At 39.6% G+C, this 7,115-nt stretch overlaps 1 long non-coding RNA gene across 1 annotated transcript; it reads left to right on the top strand.

Moving 5' to 3' along the window:
- Nucleotides 1-2,884: 2,884 nt before the first annotated feature.
- LOC135571143 (uncharacterized) lies at nt 2,885-6,850 on the top strand. Its single transcript, XR_010463657.1, has 3 exons — nt 2,885-2,947; nt 5,460-5,538; nt 6,323-6,850. It is a non-coding gene; the product is annotated as an uncharacterized LOC135571143 (long non-coding RNA).
- The last annotated feature ends 265 nt before the right edge of the window (nt 6,851-7,115 follow it).

Raw genomic sequence — 7,115 nt, 5'->3', positions numbered from 1 at the left:
TGACTTTTGACTTCCTATGAAATCATACTGCAAATGGAGAAAACATCTGCCTCATGCACAATTAATTTTTTTTTTTTTAAATGATGATAATAAAATATACTAAAGTATGTTGATACAGTTCTTATACATGTGTAATTGACACAACAATAAAAAGAATTTCGAAAAACGGTCCAGAAAGCACTTTTTTAAGGCGGTGATAAGTTTTAGATTTTTTTTTCACTTTTTCAAAATGTTACTTTTGGATGTTGACTTGTATTACATTTCCAATATGAAAAACCACGGTGGAGCGCGCTGGTGCCTGCCACCTGTTGGATTTTTAAAGTGTTACACCTGGCATTTGCCATATGGCATTTGCAATCAACTTTGAATGAAATTACGCCGAATTGAGTGGTATTGGACACTGTGTATATGGTTTGTCCAGTGCCAATGACTTCCCATTCATGTTTGTCCATTTCATGGGGTGTTCCCTTACTCATATTTAACTTTTTCTGTTTTGGTTCATTTCAAGTTCGGCTACCCAAGTTTTGGTGTACTTAGACACACCCCAAAATGTAAATCAATAATATCTTCTATCTTTTCCCTTTTTGACTCCCTTTACTTCATTCAGTTCAAGGTATTTTAGCATTACAGTTTATAGCTGGTTTCCAGTCATCTGGGAATATTAAAACATCTTCATATAATCAATAAGCCACTTCAGAGTTTCCTTTAAGATCATTTGGTGCCTGACAACATGACAGGGAATATTTAATTTACAGGATATTTGAGAAACCCATATACATTCAGATCCAACCTGGTGCCTGACAACATGACAGGGAATATTTAATTTACAGGATATTTGAGAAACCCATATACATTCAGATCCAACCTGGTGCCTGACAACATGACAGGGAATATTTAATTTACAGGATATTTGAGAAACCCATATACATTCAGACAGGGACAACATGACAGGGAATATTTAATTTACAGGATATTTGAGAAACCCCAAAATAGAACTGTTTGGCCATATTTAATTTTTGGATGACCATCGATGCAACATGTTTGGGAGGAAAAAGGGGAGGCTTGCAAGCCAAAGACACCATCCCAACCTTGAAGCACGGGGATGGCAGCATCATATTGTGGGGGTGCTTTGCACTAACCCAACCTCTGGTCTGTGGAGTCTGGACCTGATGTTAGCTTGAGTGACGTATTTATTTATGACATGCAGGAGGGCCTGGTGCACTTCACAAAATAGATGCCATCATGAGGCAGGACAATTATGTGGATATATTGAAGCAATATCTCAAGACATCAGTCAGGAAGTTGAAGCTTGGTTGCAAATGGGTCTTCCAAATGGGCAATGACCCCAAGAATACTTCCAAAGTTGTGGCAAAATGGCTAAAGGACAACAAAGTCAAGGTATTGGAGTGGCCATCACAAAGCGCTGACCTCAATCCCATAGAAGATTTGTGGGCAGAACTGAAAAAATTTACGTGTGTGAGCAATGAGGCATACCAACCTGACTCAGTAACACCAGCTCTGTCAGGAGGACTGGACCAAAATTTACCCACCTGCTTGTGGAAGGCTGGACCGGCTAATGTTTTTGACCAAGTTAAACAATTTATAGGCAATGCTACCTAATTGAGTGTATGTACATTTCTGACTTACTGGGAATGTGATGAAGTAAATTAAAGCTTAAATAAATCATTCTCTCTACTATTATGCTGACACTTCACATTCTTAAAATAAAGTGGTGATCCTAAGACATGGAATTTTAACTTTTATTAATTGTCAGGAACTGTGAAACTGAGTTGAAATGTATTCAGCTAAAAGTAGCCATAACCACATAGTAAACTCTTTGTCTCACTTCCTCCATCTCTCTTCCTCTTCCTGCCTACAGAACCTGTCCTCCATCCAGCCCTCTGCAGCTGTGCGTCAGTACCTCCAGGTTTTCCATAACCACACAGTAAACTCCCTGTCTCTATTCCTCCTCCATCTCCTCCTCCTTTTCCTCTTTCTCCTGCCTACAGAACCTGTCCTCCATCCAGCCCTCTGCAGCTGTGCGTCAGTACCTCCAGAGCTTCCATGACATTGTAAATGAGGAGCCCATCTACTGGCTGGTGTCTCTGCTGCCCAGAGCCCTGCTCAGACCTTACCTGGCACAGAACCTGCCCCTGGGAGAGAGGACCAGACCAGACCCCAGCCCCTGCATCTACCCTGGCTAAACCTCTTCCCCTGCCCCTGCTACCAGTGGGGGGAGAGGACATGAAGCCAGACCAGAGGAACCAGAAGGATGAGTCTGGGACATATTACAGGTATATTGAGGAAATTATAATGTAATACCAACTGATAAAATATAATATAAAGTGCTGATTGATATTGATGATATGAGGTATGCTGATTGATTGAAATGATTAGGTATGCTGTTGATATTGATGATATGAATGCTGATTGATATTGATGATATAGATGTATGCTGATTGATATTGATGATATGGTGTCTTGCCAATGGAAGATATAGTGTCTGAATGCTGATTGATATTGATGATATGAGGTATGCTGATTGATATTGATGAGATATGAGGACTGCTGATTGACATTGAATATAACTGATAAAATATAATATGTGCTGATTGATATTGATGATATGAGGTATGCTGATTGATATTGATGATATGAGGTATGCTGATTGATATTGATGATATGAGGTATGCTGATTGATATTGATGATATAATGTATGCTGATTGATATTGATGACATTGATTGCCAATGGAAGTTTATAGTGTCTGAACTCCACATTGTTGTGTTTAAACTTGTCAAGTGTGGTGATATTGTGGAGTGACTCTTTTCTATCCTGTCTCTCTCTCCAGGCATCTACTGGAGAAGTACCAGGATGTGATAGAACTATAAGGCTGTCAACATCTTCAGAGTCCAGATGATCAACGAGAAGTCTCTCTTCACCTCCAGGTGCGGTTAGCCTGACTTAGGTCTACAGTTAGCCTAACTACAGATGCTGTTAGCCTGGTCCTGCTAAGTTTACAGTTAGCCTTGTCCTGCTAGCCTGGTCCTGCTAATCAAGTTTACAGTTAGCCTTGTCCTGCCTATCTAATTCTACAGTTAACCTGGTCCTAGCATGGTCCTGCTAAACAAGTCTTGCCAGGTCTCCCTCTCAAAACAGACTCTGAACCCTACGGGATCTTCTTAGCCTAGGCACCAGTCAATTTTGTGATAACATTCTACTCCTTGTCAACATAATTTGGCATATGACATGGAGTACCAGAAGTGTAATCCCAAGTAGCGCATATGGTTTATTGAAAGTTGTGGGAACATACATTTTTGGTTTACCATTGGTTCTTGGGAGGAAACCATAACTTTACTGCCTGGTAAAACGGAGCATTTTTTAAACGTTCTGAAAACGGAAGTGAAGAGTTAGCCTGTTCTGGGAATGTTAAGTTTTAGGTTGCAGGGAGGTTTCTGAGAGCGTTTTACTATGGTTCCAGGGAGGTTCTGAGAACGTCTAACTATGGTTCCAGGGAGGTTCTGAGAACGTCTTACTATGGTTCCAGGGAGGTTCTGAGAACATCTAACTATGGTTCCAGGGAGGTTCTGAGAATGTCTAACTATGGTTCTGAGAACGTTAACTAGGTTCTGAGGTTCTGAGAACGTCTAACTATGGTTCCAGGGAGGTTCTGAGAATGTCTAACTATGGTTCTGAGAACGTCTAACTATGGTTCCAGGGGAGGTTCTGAGAACGTCTAACTATGGTTCCAGGGAGGTTCTGGGAACGTTTTACTATGGTTCCAGGGAGGTTCTGAGAACGTCTTACTATGGTTCCAGGGAGGTTCTGAGAACGTCTAACTATGGTTCCAGGGAGGTTACTGAGAACGTTTTACTATGGTTCCAGGGAGGTTCTGAGAACGTCTAACTATGGTTCCAGGGAGGTTCTGAGAACGTCTTACTATGGTTCCAGGGAGGTTCTGAGAACGTCTTACTATGGTTCCAGGGAGGTTCTGAGAACATCTTACTATGGTTTCGGTGAGGTTCTGAGGTTCTGAGAACGTCTTACTATGGTTCCAGGGAGGTTCTGAGAACATCTTACTATGGTTCCAGGGAGGTTCTGAGAACGTCAAACTATGGTTCCAGGGAGGTTCTGAGAACGTCTTACTATGGTTCCAGGGAGGTTCTCAGAACGTCTAACTATGGTTCCAGGGAGGTTGTGAGAACATCTAACTATGGTTCCAGGGAGGTTCTGAGAACGCCTTACTATGGTTCCAGGGAGGTTCTGAGAACGTCTAACTATGGTTCCAGGGAGGTTCTGAGAACGTCTTACTATGGTTCCAGGTTTAGGTTCTGAAATTTACTCTGTGTTATGTTTAATGTTCTGTGATGTTTTTCTCTGTATTAATGTCTCTGTGATGTTCATCTCTGTATTAATGTCTCTGTGATGTTCATCTCTGTATTAATTAATGTCTCTGTGATGTTCATCTCTGTGTTAATGTCTCTGTGATGTTCATCTCTGTATTAATGTCTCTGTGATGTTCATCTCTGTGTTAATGTCTCTGTGATGTTCATCTCTGTGTTAATGTCTCTGTGATGTTCATCTCTGTATTAATGTCTCTGTGATGTTCATCTCTGTATTAATGTCTCTGTGATGTTCATCTCTGTATTAATGTCTCTGTGATGTTCATCTCTGTATTAATGTCTCTGTGATGTTCATCTCTGTATTAATGTTAATGTCTCTGTGATGTTCATCTCTGTATTAATGTTAATGTCTCTGTGATGTTCATCTCTGTATTAATGTCTCTGTGATGTTCATCTCTGTATTAATGTCTCTGTGATGTTCATCTCTGTATTAATGTCTCTGTGATGTTCATCTCTGTATTAATGTCTCTGTGATGTTCATCTCTGTGATGTTCATTAATGTCTCTGTGATGTTCATCTCTGTATTAATGTCTCTGTGATGTTCATCTCTGTGTTAATGTCTCTGTGATGTTCATCTCTGTGTTAATGTCTCTGTGATGTTCTCTCTGTGTTAATGTCTCTGTGATGTTCATCTCTGATGTTCATCTCTGTTTAATGTCTCTGTGATGTTCATCTCTGTGTTCTGTGATGTTTAATGTCTCTGTGATGTTCATCTCTGTATTAATGTCTCTGTGATGTTCATCTCTGTGTTAATGTCTCTGTGATGTTCATCTCTGTCTCTGTGATGTTCATCTCTGTGTTATGTCTCTGTGATGTTCATCTCTGTATTAATGTCTCTGTGATGTTCATCTCTGTATTTCTGTGATGTCTCTGTGATGTTCATCTCTGTATTATGTCTCTGTGATGTTCATCTCTATATTACTAGTTGACAGAGTAATATAACTGAGGTCATATATAATGTTGTCTCTGGCTGGAGAATCCTAATACTTTAAATATCAAACAAATAAATCAATGAATATCTGATGTAATCTAATCCATCTGTGTAATATTATCCTAGCTGGTTTCCCACTGGTGACGAGGAAGAAGAGGAGGACCAACCCAACCTGTGGTCTGTGGAGTCTGGTCCTGACGTTAGGGTGAGTGACGTATTTATTTATGACATGTTTATGTTGTATTGAAATCAGTCGAGGATTGTGAAATTTTTTATTTTTATATTTTTTATTTCACACTTTATTTAACCAGGTAGGCTAGTTGAGGCAGTTGAGAACAGTTCTCATTTACAACTGCGACCTGGCCAAGATAAAGCAAAGCAGTTTGACACATACAACGACACAGAGTTACACATGGAATAAACAAACATACAGTCAATAATTCAGTACAAAAAGTCTATATACAGTGTGTGCAAATGAGGTAAGATAAGGGAGGTAAGGCAATAAATAGGCCATGGTGGCAAAGTAATTACAATATAGCAATTAATCACTGGAATGGTAGATGTGCAGAAGATGAATGTGCAAGTAGAGATACTGGGGTGCAAAGGATCAAGATAAATAAATAAATACAGAATGGGGATGAGGTAGTTGGATGGGCTATTTACAGATGGGCTATGTACAGGTGCAGTGATCTGTGATGATTGATAATGTAACTGTTTCTCTTTTTAACATTTACATGTATTTTCTAACACTACCCCCCCCCTCCCAAAACAGTTGTTCTTTGCAAACACCCAATTTAGGCCAGCCCACTGTGCTTAAAGATGGACTGGCCCATCTGGCCCCAAAATGTCCCATGGCCAGTCAGTTTCTGGTTCATAGTGACTCTATTGGGACAGCTATGTCAAGAGAGCCTTTCAGATAAGATGTGTTGTCTTTCATTGATCTTTTTGTCCTGTCCCTTAAATCTGGTTGTTTCTGTCGCCCCCTCCAGGTGAAGCTGTAGCAGTGCATCTGTAGAATACAGGGAGCTGAGTGTGTAAGGCTGTGTGTTGGCTTTCACACTGGGCAGGACTGTTCCTCTTGTCAGACATATTCCAATATTTTTATGTTAGTAACTTCCCCCAAATATCTACTGTTTAAACTGTATTAATGCAATAACACAATGAATGTACACATCTAATAACACATTTAATTATTGTCAACAAAGGAGCTACAATAAAATAAATAACATTTATGTAATAAAATCAAAGAATGAAAATGTGTGAACTGTTAAACTGTATTTTCTATATGGGTATTGGAATGTGAATATTACACAGCCAATCACATTGCTGTGCTCTACCACAATCAGAAGAATTGCTCTGGCTAGCCACTAAACAGATGGTATTGCTTCCAAGAATTGACCAATCAGAAAAAGCTAAGGTTGCCCCACTAGCAGTGGGTAAATGTTTGAATGCTTCATTCAAATACTTTTTTTCCACCATATTTAGCAAATATATTCATTAAAAATCCTACAATGTGATTTTCTGGATTTTTTTCCCTCATTTTGTCTGTCATAGTTGAAGTGAACCTATGATGAAAATTACAGGCCTCTCTCATCTTTTTAAGTGGGAGAACTTGCACAATTGGTGGCTGACTAAATACTTTTTTGCCGCACTGTTTGTGTAAGCATGTAAGGTGTATGTTTGAATTTGTGCATATGTGTGTTTATACCAGTGTTTTCATACCTTAGCACTGCTCTGATCCTGTATTACTGAGTGGTAGATGGACAGTTCTCTCTCTCTCTC

The sequence above is a fragment of the Oncorhynchus nerka genome, unplaced genomic scaffold, assembly GCF_034236695.1.
Source record: "Oncorhynchus nerka isolate Pitt River unplaced genomic scaffold, Oner_Uvic_2.0 unplaced_scaffold_288___fragment_1, whole genome shotgun sequence".
NCBI lineage: Eukaryota > Metazoa > Chordata > Actinopteri > Salmoniformes > Salmonidae > Oncorhynchus > Oncorhynchus nerka.
This window is presented reverse-complemented; position numbering and strand designations above follow the sequence as displayed.